The sequence below is a fragment of the Euprymna scolopes genome, chromosome 16, assembly GCF_053919585.1.
Source record: "Euprymna scolopes isolate OS-2025 chromosome 16, ASM5391958v1, whole genome shotgun sequence".
Lineage (NCBI taxonomy): Eukaryota > Metazoa > Mollusca > Cephalopoda > Sepiida > Sepiolidae > Euprymna > Euprymna scolopes.
This window is the reverse complement of record NC_136497.1, coordinates 124,118,102-124,137,863: the sequence shown is the minus strand read 5'-3', so window position 1 is coordinate 124,137,863 and position 19,762 is coordinate 124,118,102. Positions and strand designations below refer to the sequence as shown.

The following is a 19,762-nucleotide window of genomic DNA, read 5'->3' as shown; positions in this document are numbered from 1 at the left end:
GATATATACAGTTAAAATGTGGTCGGAATCTTAAATGCTAAGATTTATGGAAGACGTATTACAATAAACAGTTCAAGCATTACAGAAAAGAAATGGTTGCGAAAAAAGTTAACGAAGGACCTCGACTTTTTTCCCCCCACGCATCTAAGCGCACACAACATATATCCGCAACGGTTCGCTGAACGTGGTTCTCTATTTTGAAATATGTCTTCAATATTTATGTACATGTTTATTTTTAATCAAAATGGCGGTTTCCGTATTTATCAAACTTACGCGTATTTGTATACGAAATTTAAAAAAAAAGAACTAAAAAAGAAACGATATTGAATATTAAGAAAAGAAGTCTAAATGCTATGGAAAGTTGAGAAAGAATAACCCACTTGGAGCGAGTAAAGAAGATATCTACATAAAAGAAAGAAATATGACGTGTCATTCTCCCCGAAGGTTCAAATTACTTTTGCAGAAGCAGTCATCATGATGTATAACGACGGGTATCGCTGAGATTTGTGCATGATAGATTTTTTTGTCATCAACTGACAATGACAAACGACGATTGATTCATTGAATGCCAAAAAAGTTTACAATATTACAAATGTCTGTTGTCATAAGTTATGCAATTATTTCTCGTCCATCTGTGTGTGTCTGTAAGACGCGCGTGCCTTTGATAATTATATAAGGTGCCTTCATGAAGTTTTTAGACTTTTTTTGTACAGGCATTTAAAATTGTCGAAGACTCTTGAAAATTTAGTAAGTTATTGATATACATCTTATGAAAAGACTGACCAATCTTTACGATTTCAGGCTCAAATGAACAGCAACAGCAGAAATATGAATACACCTTACTAAAGCCTGATTGCTACAGCTGGTTAATTTTGAAAATACAATCAGAAGCGTGTGGAATGCTCTAGACTGCTTTTGGACCATCTTACATTAAGAAAGCATCAGTTCTGAAGAGCATAAGAGATTCAAGGAAGGTAACTAGTCTGTAAGAGATGATGAGTGGTATGATAATAAGAAAGTTGGAACACCAGATTTGATAGGACAAATAAAGAAAGATAACGATCGTTGTGTTTCTGTAGAGACAGTTTGATGTCAGTGTACACGCAATTATTCGCGAGTAAATATTTGCGCGAAGTTTGTCCCAATGGTACTCCATTCTTGTCACGGACTATTTGACAAAAATGTGCATCAAGATAGTTCCTCGCCCTTCCTATAGTCTAGGCTTTGCCCATTCTGACTTTTGTTTTTATCCTATGCTCAAGGAAACCTTTAGAGGCTGTCGTTTTGAGATAAGCGATTGAAAATGTGAGGAAGTCGTGTGTAAAACGTGTGTATCGCATCACTCTTTCTCTTTGTGTTCTTGCCGGTTGTGTAATGATCCTCTCACAACCTCTTTCATCTCTCAGGAGATGTAAGAGGTTGTGGCGAGGGTCAGGACACGCTCACACAGAAGGATCTCGATGCGGTCTTCCAGAAGTTGTTAGGACGGTACAACTACATGCCATCTGGAGGAGATTTCTTCGAAGGGAAATAGAGCTTCATGTGTGTAGTTTCAATACAAGTCTGAAGGCCACTCGAGGATAACCGTTATTGAGTGTACAGTAGTCAATGAGATAATATAGTAGTAATCGTTAGTAATGGAAATTTGGTAAATTGGATTACTTAAGAGGGCAGTTCATCAAGAATTTGTTTATTTTGGACTTGAAAACAACCAAATAGTCAGCTGGGGAACAGGTGTGCAGTTCGAAGAAAGAAACTTTGTTCATGGAATCTACGTTTTGATTTAGGCACAGATAAAGCGTGGGTAAAATTATTGACAGTGGTTTCAGCTAGATGGGTGTTTTTCGTGAAAGATCAGCGAAGGATTACCAGAGATTTGAGCTCAGACGAGCATTTTCCATGAAAATAACGATAAAACAAAGACAGGCTCGCAACGTCTCTTCTGTGGTAAATAGATTGCAGGGAAGAGAAAAGGACATCCCTCACTAAGCTACGAAGTCTATTTTGAGCTCTGTCAAGGCAGGATAAACTGATTCTAGCAGCCCCCGCCCAGGTGTCGTAATTGTACTCCATTCTTGGACGTACTTGGCATTTATATAGATAATTGCATCAACAGTGAGATATCTACTGGAATGGTAGAAGGATACTGCCATTTTTCCAGCGATTTTGGAAACAGATTTGATGTACGTGTTCTATTTCAGATCAGGAGTAAAGGGCAAGCCCAGAACGATTGTCAAAACATGAAGCCTCCCTAAGAAGAACGTCATCAATTTCAATAAAATTAAAACCACAATTTTTAAACTAAAGTTCTCCGCTTTGGAACTAGTTCGTTTTTTTTCTTTTTTTTTTTTTAATGTTATTATTTATTTTCATATGCACTGGTTAAATTACAAGAAAATCTCTAAGATTTTTGTCTTCATCTTTTTCAGCAGTTAATGGATTATATTTGAATGCTTCAATAATATCTAAAAAAAGTTTTTAGGTTTCATTCTTCTAGGAAAGATTCATTAATAGTATTCAAATGCAATGTGTAAAGAAATCGTTATCCTTCAATATAATCTATAGTTAAATCTGATGTTTTCTCACCTGTTGACGCCATTTTGGATTATAAGAGGTCGTTAACTCACAAAATAATATATCAAAAATGTCATATAAAAACTCGTATCTTTTTCTTTTACAGCTGATAAAAAGATCTTGCCATATATGTGGAATTAAAACAATGATTATGTAATCAGTTTAAAAATGTATTATTCAACATAAATATGTTTTAAAGGAAACTTATTAATTCTGTTATGCGTATTTTTCCACACTGACATCAAACTGTGCCTTTATTGTTTCTATAGACACACGACGGTCCTTATCCACGAAATAATTTATTCGAACAAACAATTCTGGTGTCTGAATTACTTACTCCTCCAACACCTCTTATCATCCCTTACAGACTTTCTGCCCTTCTAGAATCCCTTGCGCCACTCTAAACCTGATGCGCGATTGATGCAAGATGGTCCAAAACCAGTCTGAAGGATTCCATACGTTTATTTTCCAAGTTTAACACAGAATTTTATTGCATATCGTTCTTCTAAAATGTCCGCACGTCCAGATAGCATTTTTTTTTATTCACAAGTTTTGACAATGAATATAAATAATTTGCATATTCCTGTGAAAAACGGGCGTTATTTAAATACTTATCAATTTTTATGTTTTCTTATATCATGATTGGTTTCATTTCGCTATCACGCTGAATTCTATGTATGCATAATTTATAAATTCTGCATAATTGCGTAGATATTTAGATGAAACGTTATCCCACAAGGAAATATGTGTATATATTAGTCCTGGCGCAAAAGAGCAGGATCCAAAATGTTTAAAATAATAATAATAATAATAGAATAACAAAAACAAAGATGGAATACTGTTGCCATATCTGGGCAGGAGCTGCCAAAAACAGCCTATCATGCCTTGACAGAGTACAAAATAGACTTCGTGGCTTAGTGGGGGATACCCTTTTCTCTACCCTGCAACCTCTCTCCCACAGAAGAGACGTTGCGAGCCTATCCTTGTTTTATCGTTATTTTCATGGCAGGTGCTCTTCTGAACTCCAATCCCTGGTCCCCCCTCGCCAATCTTTCATGAAAAACACCCGTCTAGCTGAATCCACTGTGAAAAATTTCCCCCACTCTATATCTGTGCCTAAATCAAAACGCGGATTCCATGAACAAAGCTTCTTTCTTAGAACTGCACGCCTGTGGAACTCTGTTCCGTCTGCCTGCTTCCCTCCGGACTACAACTTGGATGTCTTCAAGTCTAATGTTAACAAATTCCTAATGAACCGGCCCCTTAAGTAAACACTCCATCAAATCTCCACACTAACATAATGTACTTGCAATAACCCTTATCCCTGAGTGGCTTCCGGGCCTTGATAAGTGGTGATCACTGTGTAAAAAAAAAAAAAAAAAGACTTTCGCTGGCGAGGACTACTAATTATCGTAACCAGTTATACAATCCTTTTGAAATTTTCATCTCTATTTTTCTCGTTATGTACTGAATATTTGTTAATGAAACCTATATGAAATATGTTCCTTATTAAATTTTAAAGATTTCCTATTCCGAAAGAAGTTTAAAAAATTTAATCGAAATAAGTTATTTTAAAGTTTTTGTAAAAAATATTCAGATTTTTTCATTATTCTGACCTGTATTACAAAGAGGGGCGTTGCAAAAAGGAGTTGTGGCGTGAGGAATAATACGAACTGAAACAGGGAGAATATTCACATCTGTAATAATACAAAGAGAGGGTTGCAAAAATGAGTTGGGGTGTGAGGAGACATACAAACTGAAATAGAGAGAAGGAGAGTTTTATATAAAATATAATCTGTAAAAGATAAAATACAAGTTACAAAAGCATTTCGTCCAAGGCATGAAAATTGTTAAACAAAATGTTTTTACTATAAGCTTTAAAAATAAAGGTAACTTTATTTTATCTTCAAAGTGCACTTTTATATACTTTACAGTGTAATGTATAAAAATTTAATTTAAATTCAATCAAAAAATTACCTTAGATTTATTTTATGTAATGTAAATTTTGACGCACTTTAAAAACATTATCTTTCATCTAGCAATTAATGATATAGATATAAAATTTTCATGATTTTTGTTAAAAAGTGCAACAGAATGTACATTACATAAAATATATCCAAGGTAATTTTTTGATTGAATTTAAATTAAATTTTTATGCCTTACTTTGTAGAATTGATAAAAGTGCACTTTGAAGATAAATAAATTTTAAATTGAATCTTGTACCTTTATTTTTAAAGCCTATAGTAAAACCATTTTGTTTAACAATTTTCATGCCTTGGACGAAATGCTTTTCTAACTTATATATATATATATATATATATATATATATATATATATATGTGTGTGTGTGTGTGTGTGTGTGTGTGTGTATATGCTTTTCTAACTTGTATATATATATATATATATATATACAAGTTATATATATATATATATATATATATATATATATATATATACAAGTTAGAAAAACATTTCATCCAAGGCATGAAAATTGTTAAAGAAAAAAAAAATATATATATATATATATATAAGTAACCTTGTCAGTGTGTGTGTGAAAAGTCTTTACAAAACCACTCATTTCTAACTTATCTATATATATATATATATATATATATATATATATATATATATATATACATACATATATATATACTTTTCTAACTAGTGTATATATATGTATGCTTTTCTAACTTGTATATATATATATATATATATATATATATATATATATATATACAAGTTAGAAAAACATTTCATCCAAAGCATGAAAATTGTTAAAGAAAATATATATATATATATATATATATATATATATATATATATATAAGTAACCTTGTCAGTGTGTGTGCGAAAAGTCTTTACAAAACCACTCTCCAAATATTTGCTTTATAGAATTGAAATTAGATATGTAGGGCACTTTCACCTGTAGCACACTCTCTATTTAGATTTCAGCCAGAAAAATGGCTGCCCAGGAGTCAAAATTAAAAAAAAAACACTTGCGCTTGGCAGGGTACTTCTAATACAACATTATTCACACTTTATAATTGCGCATGCGCCATATTATACATTCATAGTTCAATGAGGCTTAATTTTTAACCTTTAGTACACATATGGCGGTAGCTGAAACTTTAACGACGGTGAAGAGATAAATAACAACTAAGGTTTGAACGCCAAACGTTCTAGTTTCGATTCTAGCGAATGGAATCCGTGTCATATTTTTTTACAACTTTTGAAATAATAACTATATATTGAATAATAATCGACAGAGAAGTTATACCTTCTAGTATATGTATATTTTGCTATCACAACGCATGGATATAATAATTTTATAGGGTTGCAACTAATCACACTTCAAAAGATTCGTTAATCTTTTTTTATTGACTTTGGCAATAATAAATTTACCCAGAGCCAACAAATACAGTTACATTTAAACGTCGTTGCAGCGATTCCTAGAGTTTATGACCCACGAATTATGACGTTTATTTCTGTAACATATTTTTTGTAAATACATTTTTCTTAATGATATTAATGTGTTTTCTTTATTATTACTAGAGTTATGACAATAACATATTCTTATCATCGTTTCGGCTCTCGAGTATATATCCGACACAGTAAGACACAGTTAATCAACTGACAACCACATCACTCTATATAAAAGTGTATATGATATCAAGGGATACACACTCGAGAGTCAAAACAATTAAAAGAATATTGCTGTTGTCTTAGCCCTAATTATTACCATCTTTAAGCCGGCAGCAGACTTTTTGGCGATCGGGTCATCAGAAGGAGTTAATAGACCTAAAATGAACGTGCATTAACCCCTAATACCTAAATTTTATTAGTGGCATTATCTAAATAATAATTACTACCAAACATTTAATACGAATTAAGACTAGGAGAGTAGGGTTGTTACTCTTTATATAAAGTTAACGTTGTCCGAGGGGTTTGTTCCTTGCTAATTGACTCAGAGATAACTTTGTGGCCGGTTTCGAATCTCCCAACCGACGGTAATCGTGACTCCTTACATTGATGATTCCCGATATGATGAAACACTAGTGTCGGCAGACATTATATATATATATATATATATATATATATATATATATATATATATATATATATATATATATATAAAACATGTCGCCTGTTTGGAAAATTCACGAGTTGTCGTCCCCATTTTGGGGAGACTTTTTCAGGAGTGTTATGAGGATGATTATTGAGTAAAATAAAATATACTAAAGATGAGGGCAGAATGCTATGAAAAGTGACATTTTTATATATTTAATGTACATATAAGGAAAGCGATTAAAAATGTAATTGGGAAATCCTTATGTAAAACGTACATGGGGAAACGTAAGTAAAAAAGTAAACATTATTAACAAAAGTGGGGAAATGTGTTTAAGACGAAACTTATCAGTTTTCAAACCTATGTGCCATTGAGGAAAGCGATTAAAAATGTATGTAAAATCAAACTGATCAATTGTATAAAGGGAAGATAAAAATACGAGAGGAGAATCCTATGAAAAGTAAGATATTTATATATTTTATGCACATATGAGGAAAGCGATTGAAAATGTAAGTGAGGAAGCCATGTGTAAAACGTGTATATCGCATCACTCTTGTAATCTAAAATGTTTTTTTGCATAAGATATTAAGATAAACACCAGTCTCAAATTTCTATTACAATTATTACTACCAATAATAATACTAGTCTAACTAATGATGTGTCGACTTGTTATACAGATAACGGCTTAATCAGCAATGACAGTATTCCAACTTTTACTAATAACACTTATAATAATATCCCATATAATTGCCTCATTTTGAAAGTTTTATATGTCGCATTAAGGTGTGTTTACAAGGCGATGCCTCGGTTTAGTCGCAAGAAACAATGGCCCCAATGTAAGGATAGCTGCGCGTGTAATTGTGAGATGAGAGTTGCGGAATACCAAAGCTACCTCTCCTGAATCGGCACTACTTTGGTCCACGGCAAGGAGAAGCACAAGACTAACTGGAAACAATGCCGAAATAACGTAGAACACATACAGCAACTGTAATTCCCAAATGGTCACTCATTGTAGTACTGATCAGGCTAAACTTCAGTGATCTAACGGGAACCGGTGTTTAAACTTGATTTTTTTTTACAAAGGCATCACCACTTATAAAGGCCCAGAGAACACTTGAGGATAAGAGTTAAAGACTGTACAGTAGAAATTGGACAATATAATAATCATTAGTAATGGAAATTCGGTAAATTTATTAACTTATATAGAACGGCTAATTAAAAACTTGTTTACGTTAGACTTGAAGACAACCATATTGTAGTCAGTTGGACAGCAGGAAAACGGAAAACAATTCCATAGGCGTGCATTTCTAAGAATGAAGCTTCGCTCATGGAATCTACGATTAGGTTTAGGCACAGATAAAGAGTGGGGAAAATTAGTGATAGTGTTTTCTGCTAGACATGTGTTTCTTGTAAAATTTTGGTGAGAGGGACCATAGATTGGAGCTCGGCCGAGCACTTGCCATGAAAATACCGATAAAGCAGAGACAAACTTGCAACGTCTATTCTGTGAGAAAGAGGTTGTAGGAAGGGAAAATCTACGATGCAACAAAGTCTATTTTGAAATCTATCAAGGCATGATGTCCTCTCTAGCAGCTCCTGTCCAAATGTGGCAACAGTACTCCATCCTTGGACGTACCTGGTTCTTATATAGACAGAGAATTGCACCAGCAGTGAGATATCTACTGGACCGATAGAAGGACCTCACCATTTTCCCAGCGGCCTGGGCAACGGATTTAATTTATGTGTTCCATTTAAGATCAGGAGTAAAGGTCAAGCCCAGAAGCTTGTCAAACATGAGGCCTCCCCAGGACAAGAGCCATTCATTTGAATTGATGCCAGATGGGGATCAGAGCATTGGTGATGTAAGGATAAAAGCTTGGTTATAGATGCATTAAAAGTAACAAGCCACCTCTTTCCCCATTGTACCACTTACTCAAGATCAGAGGAGAGAGAATCAGAAAGAATTTGGTCGGTTACAGTCTTAGATGTGCTACAATAGATAGTGGTGTAATCAGCATAAATGTCTATGAATGACGTGAGAATGCAATTTGGAACATCATTAATGTAGATCAGGAAGATAGTTGGGCCCAGAATGGACTCCTGAGGGACTTCAGCATTAATACTAAGAGCTTCTGATTTCTGCCCATCAACTACTACTCTTATGAACGTATCAGAGAGAAATGATGTAATAATTCAGAAGACATTTCTAGCTATACCGTAGCTGGAGATCTTGTGAAGTAAACCTTTATGCCATACTCTATCAAAGGCCTTTCATATGTCAAGAGCAATTGCCCTAGAAAGGTTGCCTCCCTCGAGAGATTCGCTAATCCTATGAGATATATCTGTAAGCACACCTGCTGTAGAACTAGCAGAACGGAAACCATATTGCATGTCACTAAGAAGGTTATTTTTGCTAAGATGGTTGATTACTTCTCTATTTAATACAGATTCCAGCAACTTACTCATGACGCACAGGAGAGTTATTGGCCTGTACTGAGAGGGAGATGGCCGATCACCTGAATTCTTAAATACAGGGTAAACTGATGAGATTTTCCAGGGTGATTATGCTGTGTTTATTATTGATTCACGAAAACATAAAGATTATTGGATATTCCTAAGCGATGAGTGTTCGACAAGTAAAAAAAAATGTATTTTTACAAAGTATAGCTAGATTGTAAATTTTATTAACTACTAGAGGGACCTGTGGAAATTCGACGGCGGCATTGCCCATATGTAATATATTGCTGGTGGGCATTCTGTGTACGTTCAGCGTGAATGGAGACCCGCGATTATATTGTAGCGCTTTTGTTAAAACTGTACAAGTATTTATCTAAGTAATCTGGTTAATGTAGTGTCAGATTATATCTAGATAATACGGTTTATCGCCAATATCTTTATAGGAATTTGTGACATATTTTTATTGTATGGACGCCCTGTGAAAACGGAAACCTCACGATGTCATTATACTATCTATAATATAAAGGGCAAAAATCTTTTTAAACGTATGTAGGTGTGTATGTTAGCATGTCTTCCTAAAACATTCCACAGAGGCGACGGGTTTTCACGAAACTGATATCGTTTTGGAGTTCGACCTTTCAGATGACAAATAACGATATATTGGCTAAGAACTTAAATTCCTTCACCCTCAACTGGACACTTTTCTACAGGGAGGGGTAGCAAAAAAATCTTTCCTTCATGACAATTTAGCCAAACACGCATGCACAAAAACATTCTTTCTTGAATTAGTTCAAATATTAAAAAACGACTTAACTTCCCTCATGTGATCGTAGACCATTCGTTATAGTGGCAGCGTCGTAATCTTAAATTGCACATCCAAGCAACGCCGGAGACCCCCGCAAATCTTTAGATAGAAGAGATACTACCATTGGATCCTAGCCAGAAGACCAAGAAGGTATATTTAGATTTGACGTATAGCCCACAACGGAGATCATTATTTTTAGTCGGTGCAAGCGACTCTATAAGTCACTCGGTCGGTCGGTCCGTCGGTCTGTCCGTAACACTTTTGTATTTTGGCCTTTTTGGTTGAGATTAAAGGTCTTGTTAATAGATGCTGTTCTGCTGTTCTTAGCATTTGAAGCTTTAAAATAATTCTTGGCCTTTTGGCCAAGATCAAAGTGTAGTATCTGTCCGGCAGATACTGCACTTAAGATAATTTGTACCAGTCAATGGAGGGGAAACCCTCTATACTGGGACAATTATTATTTTTGGTAACCAGAGTGACCCCTTTTAGGGGAGCTGGTTTTTACCTCACATTAAAAACGGCCTTGTGCCTAATTTGCTCAGTGGGGGAGCAAATAAATACCATCTGTCCGGCAGATACTGCACTTAAGATAATTTGTACCAGTCAATGGAGGGGAAACCCTCTATACTGGGACAATTATTATTTTTGGTAACCAGAGTGACCCCTTTTAGAGGAGCTGGTTTTTACCTCACATTAAAAACGGCCTTGTGCCTAATTTGCTCAGTGGGGGAGCAAATAAATACCATCTGTCCGGCAGATACTGCTAGCAAATATCATATTTGGGGGCGATCCCATATATAAGACTTTGATCAATGTAGGGACAACCCTTCATACCAATTGTGACTATCCAGCTCCCCTACTCCCCGGGAAGTTGATCCCCATTACCCCTTCACTCCTCACATTAAAAATCGGCCTTGTGACTAATTTGCTCGGTGGGGGAGCAATTAAATACCCACCCACATATAAGACCTTATTCAATGTAGGGGCAACCCTTCATACCAATTGTCACTATCCAGCTCCCCTACTCCCCGAGGAGTTGGCCCCCATTTCCCCTTCACTCCTCACATTAAAAATCGACCTTATGCCTTATATGCTCGATGGGGGAGCAAATAAATACCGTAACTTTGTGATATAAAGTGAGCGATCACTTTTCTGTATTAATTTAATGTAAAATGATCACCCACTTTACAACCAGTCAGTCTCAAAGCCATTCAAGTCATTCTTCAGATCATTCAAGTTTTTTTCGAAGGAGTCCTGTTATGTTATGCATTCAAGTCATTCTTAAGGTCATTCAATTCATTCTTAAGTTCATTAAAGTCATTCTAAGTCATTTACTTTTTATTTATTTAAGTCATTTTACCCCATTTTTCGGTCATTTTAGTTTATCTTTAAGAATTTCATGTCAATCCTACATTCACGCATTCATTCATTACACGAGAGCACGCGACTAATGGCTATCGGCCTTGTTATTTTTTACATAGCTTATTCAACGATTGGGAGATTCCATTTGATAAAGAAAGGGATAGAAAGTTACTACATACAATGAACATGAAATTAGCGTGTATGTATAGTAATGATTTGATGTTCGATTTAGAATGATAAGACGATATAATTCTAAAACTACGAATCGAAAATCCATTTCTTTCGAATGCTGAAAGTGTACACAACGGAGAGCTACTGGGGAAAAGGTAGAAATAATCATCGATTTTGTTTCAATTATAATTATTTCCAATTAAACATAGTTTTAAAGGGCGTTTAACTTATCCTGAGTCCATTTTTTTTATAAATCATGACACACGTACCATTTTTAGATTACAATTTTAAGAACAAATATTCGATGAGAAATCGTGTCAAGGAGACCTTAATACAGGATAATAAGGTATTTATTAAAAAGTAAACGTACAACTCAAAGAGAAAAAAACACGCCCGTTTTGGGCTCAAATCAAATAAAAAAATGTGATTAATGTCTCATAGCAGTTATCTGAAAAGAAAAGGATTAGCAGTAATACTAAAAATTGTGGTTGATTCTACACCAGGCCTTCACCATAATATATCCTCTGTGTTTATTATTAGTTGTTGTGGCGGAACCTCATACGTCGAAATCGACGAAAGAATCTATTATATATATATTTCAATAAGATAAAAAGCTATAGCAAACATGTAAATGAATATTTTAACCATAGTTCCTGAATTCAATATTATCTTTTTTTGTATATACATCAAACGTATATAGGCATTTTTCTTCTCGAAGTGTCCGCGGTTTTCACTTTTCGTGAAATCCTTTTCACATCATCAAGAATGCGTGTTTGCTTAGTAAAGAATTATGGGAAGATTTATTCAATTAGTGGTAAATTGGGTGCAAGAAAGGTTCATTAGGACTGCCGACAGGCGAAAAGTTAAACCGCGGACACTTCGAGAAGCAAAAACTGCTTAGACCATACACCTATACGTTTGATATATATATACATATACAAAAAAGATAACACGAAAAATTGAAAAAATACCATTCTATTGTTTTTAACAATGTTTGTTCGAATGAAAAAATGCTGCCTACATACACGCAATATATTTATAAGTATATATATATATATATATATATATATATATATATATATATATAGAGAGAGAGAGAGAGAGAGAGAGATTGATAGATAGATATACGTTCCATAAAATAACCAGAGATAAATTTGATAGAAAGATTTGTATAAAATCATTGATTGATAAATGAAGAGATAGCTAAATTGATAGATAGAAGTTCTATTAATCAGCAGTAGAATAATGGTGCTTTTTGATCAATAGATAAATAGATAGATAGATAGATAGATAGATAGATAGATACATATATATCAATAAAAGTAATAATGGGTATGTAAGGAGTTTTATTTGATTGATGAATATAGATGCATTGAAGTTATATTGAATAGATAGATAGATAGATAGATAAATAGATAGATAGATTGGATATATAATAGTAAGGTTATAATATTTTAAACTCAGTCAATTTAAGATAATAAAAACAAATGTAAAACAAAATCATCTACCAAATTCATCCAATCAGAGAAGAGAGAGAGAAAGAGACCCAGATTTTTAAACAATGTCGAAAGTATTGAATATGATTTTAAAGAATATAACTACATTGTTCTTCCATAGATTGAGTGGACAAAATACAACAATAATGCATTGATATTCTTAATAGGGCTGCTCCTGCTGCTGACGCTGCTGGTAGTTATATTAAGGCTGCTGCTGCTGCTGCTTGAGTTGAGTCTGTCGCCGCTCCTGCTGATAATCGTGTTCGGAGAACGGAGAAGGAGTAGGAGGATAAAGGCGGAGGGAGAAATTTGAATTAAATATAATTAGTTTGGCAAATACAAACGCACAGATATTTAATTTTGTATTTAAAATTGTATTCATATTCTGGCTATGCGCTAATTCATGGGAATAATTTATTTGCACTATTCTTCGAGAATTCGTATAAAGGAATGGATTCAAGGAAGGGGAGAGGGAGAGAGTGGGGGAATAAATGACAAAGAAATAGGATTGTCATTATACAAGTAAAAATCACAGATTTTAAAAAAGGGAAGTTTAATGATGAGATTGTTTTACGTATAAATGTATACTTATATATGTGTGTATGTATATACTTATATATAAAAGGAACTATGTGTGTGTGAGAGAGAGAAATAAAGTTAGATAGATAGATAGATAGATAGATAGATAGAGCGAGCGAGAGAGAGAGAGAGAGGGGGGAATTCAGTTCCAATAGACTCAAAAACAGCTAGGACCCATTTTTCTGAAATTTCGCACTAGTGTATTTTCTGTGCATAGAAATTTTCTTGGGTATGTTTTGTGGTGGAATACCTCCGTTAAATAACAAAATTCGATAATCCGAAACAACCCATTAAAGAAAGAACAGTCCGATTTTGCCCCAAATTAACACCCTTAATGGTCAAAAATCGCAAGTACATATGTATTATTCCTTAATTGGAATTCATTTTTTGAGATGAGCATTATATATTAATTTATTTTTATTTCGGACTATTAGTCTCATCTTTATTAGTTGTTGTTTTTTTTATCTTTTTATTGGTTTGTTTATTCACAACGTTTCGGCCAACTATTCCTCTGGCCTTCGTCAGGTGGTAACCGCGACGGATAGGAACTTCGAATCTCCTAACTGCATTCTCAGCCATCACTGCCATCCGTAGTTGTTGTCGTCTCACCACATTTTGACCAATTAACCTCTGGCACGCTTTGGGTGGGATTGAAACCACTACCTTCAGACAATGCTCATCTGGAACCGTAGAGATTCAACTGCGCCACGGGCCCCGAAGGGCGATCAAGGTTGATCAAAAAACAACAACTGATAAAGATGAGACTAATAGTCCGAAATAAAAATAAATTAATCGCAAGTACATTTAAGAAGTTTGATTACGATACAAGCAGAAACGGTTCGGCTCATAAAATCAACAGTAGATTCCTTGATATGACAGGGGCGTATTCGAAATAAATGTTTCTGTTTCTAAAATCAGCGGTAGAAATAATATCGCGGCTCAATTGAACCATGATACTTGACTTTCGCATTTTAAACTTTCATTAAAACTGATATTATCGTACAAACAGAAAAGCCCGGCGTATAAAATGAACAGTAGGTTCTTTGATATGACAGAGACGCGTTCAAAATGAATGTTTCTATTTAGAGCACACTCGAACCATGATACTTGTTTTGCATTGTTAACTTTAATTCAAGGTATTATATAACAATAATTTTATTGAATCAAGAATAGGTTCTCTACAGTGTAATGTAAAATTACAATGCAATGTGAACTAAGTCACTGCGGGGAGGCATGTGAATCTTCGTCGCGAACCACTGCGTTAGGTCCCTAACAAAAGCAGTCAATCAATCGATTTAATTTAAAATGAGTGCTTTCATCGATTTCGATGATGATAAAAGATTAGGAAAGAGGAACATTCGTTGATTCTCATTCAATCCCGGGCTACGTCGGGTCTTCCAACTAGTATATATATAGTAACTTATAAAATATATATGGCAATTAAGCTACACAGAATATTCCGCTAGGATTAAGCAGCATAAGACTGAGGAATCCTAGCGTGGATGAAACGTGGAATATTCTGTGGAGCTTAATTGCCATATATATTTTATAACTTACTACCTAGCTCTACCTACGTATTGAGCACTGTTGAAGTAAATACTTAAAGTTTACCCATAAATTTATACTTTCGTTTATTAATTTATGTGATTAAATGAAGTAGACAAGATCGATATTGTTGATTGAGTTCAAGTCCAGCGATTAGCAGTAATTTACACACGCACAAAAATAGAAATATATATACATACGCAAATGTTTTCCTTGTTTAAAAAAATATCTTTACTTAGCGGCACATATTCCGCCGTAGTACGGCTCATTAAAGTAGCTGAATATGTCAGGATTCGAACTCACGATCGCAGAGTGTTGCTTGCAGGCTTTATGATCATGGATGCGAATCCTTGCATTGTTTACCACGCTGAAGGACTGTAGCACGGCAAAGCACTTGTTCTGTAATATGGTAGTTTGGTACAGATTATATCGCAACTAAATGATTGATAGCTTTGAAATATTCAGTGAAGAATTCCGTCACTCTTAGTATTTAATCGCGTTTGTGTAATTGTGAGAGAAATGGTATATAAAGTAAAGGTAATCTAAATGCCTAAGGCGATGCAGAAAGAAATAAACAACTAGAAAGTTAGACGCACAAACAAAATTAAATAAATAGATAGATAAATACATAGATACATACCTACATGAAGACACATTTGTAACACAGCCACGTGTAGTGGTCGAATTTTATATTAATAACGATTATAATAGAATTAAATTAGACCATTTATTATGTGAACCATCAAGAGCAGTATTCGGTTGCCTTATTGACAAGATATATTTGGTCGATTATGCAACCAAACCGAGGAAAAGTAGCTTCAGTTAGCAGATTTGGGAATGTATAATAACATTTAATAACCATATTGTTTTACAAAGAAAACAACAGATTTCGAGTGAATAGTATAAAAAGGTATTTTTCTAAATTCGGGAACAGTATCTGACTCTGAGGTCATCGTCCAAGGACGGTTGGTGTGGGGAAAATTTGATGGAAATTTAATTCGATACATGCTTATGCACGGGGCCACTAAGAAAAGAAGGTAATGTGTCGTAACGACTCCTGATTGGTCGGTTGTGATCAGGGAAACTTTACTCCCGACCCATCCCAGTCATTATATAAGATTATGCACGAGCGGTTTGAGTTAGTTAAGGCCAGTTGAGCACTGTAATTGAGAGAATCCAGCTGACAGCGAGCTGAACCTTAAAAGCCCCTGGCCGCGTCTAAATTACGCCGATTTCGAAAGAAAGTCGAATTCACGTAATTGTGTGAACTAAGCCGCCATCTTTGTTCAACACAAATGTCTCAAAACTTAACATTGTGGCAACAGGTTTTCAATTTATCGACGTGTACGATATGCGAAAATTAATTCGGAATTATGGGTGACTGTTCTCCGAGTAAGAGCTCTGTCGATCGCAGATGAGGTTACACTTGTGGAATTGTGGACTCCAAAGTGATTTAATTTCGACTGCCTATACAATTATCTTGTACAGGAGTAAAATTTTAATACAAAGTGCTATCGATCGCAGATGAGGTGACACTTGTGGAACTGTGGACTCCGAAGTGATTAAATTTCGACTGCCTATATCTTATACAGGGGAAAAATATTAATACTAAGCGCTGTCAGTCGCAGATGAGGTGACACTTGCTGGACTGTAGACTTTGAAATAATTTGATTTCGACTGTTTTTACATGACAGTTGTCTTTATATACAGCGGTATTATATTAGAACTTTGCAGTCATATAGTTTCTATTAATATAATTTCTTTATAAAAAAGAAAACTAACGACTGGAGTTCCTTATTTATTGCTCCTACGAAGGAGTTTGCATTGCTTGTTGACCAGACTGTTAACTTTTCAGGAACTAATTAGCAGGTGAGGCGTGCCTACTTCGACTCCGAGAAGAGGGCCGTGGCCTGCGGATCAACAACAATAAACACAACGTAACGTGGGTCGCACCTGCCTCTTTGAATCGGCGGAATTTTGGTGAAACAGAATAATGAGAATCCCTCGTCAAACTTTGACCCGGTGTAGACGATCAGGCCAAACTAATGACCAGAATAACTAATAAACATTTGCGGGTGTCCCGTGATCGAAAAAGCCTAATACAAGTTCATATACCGAGCTAATCTTGGGTAATAGCACCAAACCCCATGTAATATTCGGGTGATATAACCTTTTCGTGTTATACACTTACATACCCGTATATACATGTATATCTATCTATCTATCTATCTATCAATCTATCTATCTATCTATCAATCTACTGTTATATAAAAGGAACTTCGTCGGTGAGTTGTTCCATAGACTCTGAAACGGTTGGACCATATTTTTTTTTTAATTTAGCAGGAACGTACTTGATCTGTCTGAGTGTGTTCTTACGTAGAGAATGCGTCCGATAAGCATCGAAAATCGATCAAAAAGGAAGTTCGATTTTGAACAAAGGTAACATTTTTACACAACTTAACGTCACAAATAAATTTGAGAAGTTTCACCGCAACCAGAAAAGCCTAGCGTATTACATACGCAGTGTATTCTTTGATAAAACAGAGGCGCGTTCGAAAAGAGTGTTTCTTTTTGGAGCACAATTAAATCACGATACTGAAATTTTACATTCGAAAATTTAATTCAAACAATAATATAAAAATTATTTTATAAAATCAACCGTAAGTTCTTTACAGTGCAATGAAGACGACAATGTGTTGTGGATTAAGTCACTGCGGTGAGGCGCGTGAAGCTTCTTTCCGCTACACAGTTGTGGATCATAAACCGTACCAGCCAATCAGTCGATTTGATAACAAAAATAGCCGATTGCATCGATTTTTGTGGACTAAAGCTGGGTGTTGTTGTCGAAGTTTCTGATGCATTTCATCCATTTTTTAACAGTACTTCGCCGCCGTAACGGTTTCGCCTGCAGTCAAAAAACTGTAATTGGATGAGACCGATCGAAGACTACCAAAAAGTCAGCATGACCTTCTTTCGGTGTAACTATTGCGTTACCTAGTGTCGTCGAGCTTCGTCTGCATCGAACCGTTGAGCTGAGCGTCGCCGATTGTCGTAAAGAACCCACTTTTCTTCTCATTTTCTTCTCAAGCCACAACCCGATCGACAAAAATATTCGTACTTGTTACGTAAAAGAAATAAAGATGACACTTCATAACGGCATTTCTTTTGGTTGTCGTTTTATTCGTGAGGCACCCATTTATCAAGTTTTTTTTTTGTTTTGTTATTCCAATCTCTCTCAAGTGGTTGGAAATCGTCGTATACGTTACGTCTAATTCGGAACAAAGTTCTCGAAGAGATGTGCATATATTGGTCTCCACTAAGGCTTATAAATGATAGTTTTCAACATCCGATGGTTGACCACTACGCTTATTATCTTCAAGACCGCCAAAAATTTCTAAAACCACGATTGTGCTACGCGTTCAGTTTTGGTTGCTGTATTCTGAACAGAAAATATACTTGTGTTACCGTTAAACAATTAGAAAGAGCTATAAACGCTCTTTAAAGTGATATGTAAATTTAAGGTATTATTCTTTACGAGTTTGTCCCCGACGAATTTGAATGATATTTTAGACGAATATTTCATTCTGTGTCTTGATGTGTGCTGAAGGGGGTAGCTGTATCGGAATACTTCCTATAATATCAAAAATCGATAATCGAAAAAATCAGATTTTTTTAAATTTCACTCAGAAGTACTTGATGTGCCTTGCAGTGTTCTAACGAATATATTGTTTCGGAATGCGTCAGATAAGTATTGGAAATTGATAATCGATAATAAAAAAAGTCTGATTTTGACCAAAATTAACATTTTTATACGTCCTAACATTACAAGTACAGATGAATAGTTTTATCTCCGCATTACTACAAAGGCCCGGTGTATAAAGTCAACAGTCGATTTATTAACGATATATGAAATGAAAGCTTTTGGTTAGAGTAGAAATAAGTGTCTCTGCTTAGAGCACAATCGAACCATGACATTGAATCTTGCATTTTAAACATTAATTCAAGCAGCTATATATAAAAAAATAATTTTACAAGATAAAACGTAGGTTCTTTATGCTGCAATATAGACTACAGTGCATTGTGAAGTAAGTCATTGCGGAGAAGAATATGAAGCTTTCCAGGTAGATACTATTTAAAATGCCTCTCCGCGGGACAGAGTTAGACACAAGAGTCGTTTTTTTAATGTGAAGAAAAGGAACAAAAACTAAAAATTGACTCAGTCGTGAAGGACTTCTCCTCCATTGACAGAAAACAAGAAATGCAGAATCTGGAGAACAGATACTACACTTTGAGATATTAAATTTTTGATTCACAGGAAAAAATACAATTGGGAAAATGAACAAAAAATTTAGGCACAAGGCCAACTCAAAAAGAAGGGGGGATGGTGAGGTTGGTTGATCCATCTCATTTCTATTGAAGAGTTGAAAAGATTTCTCTCTCGGTCAGCATCTTTTATCATGGTTACCCTTTTCAATTTGTATTTATGTGTGTCTGGTGGGAGGGCGGGGGTGTTCCTACTTAAACCCAATTTTAAAACATTTTTTTATTTATATAAAAAAATACAAAAAAGATAAAACTAAAATTTCATTTGTGGTGAGGGACATGGGTGGGAGAATTCAGCCCAAAAGGCCAGAGGTAGTTTCTCGATTACAGCAGGTAATCGATTGATTTGATGGGAGATTTAATCGATTTCGTTGATCATAAATG

The 19,762-nt window shown here is 34.9% G+C and overlaps 1 pseudogene; it reads left to right on the top strand.

The window, feature by feature from the left end:
* Window positions 1-10,244: 10,244 nt before the first annotated feature.
* Window positions 10,245-10,388, top strand: LOC145296527 (U2 spliceosomal RNA; annotated as a pseudogene).
* The last annotated feature ends 9,374 nt before the right edge of the window (window positions 10,389-19,762 follow it).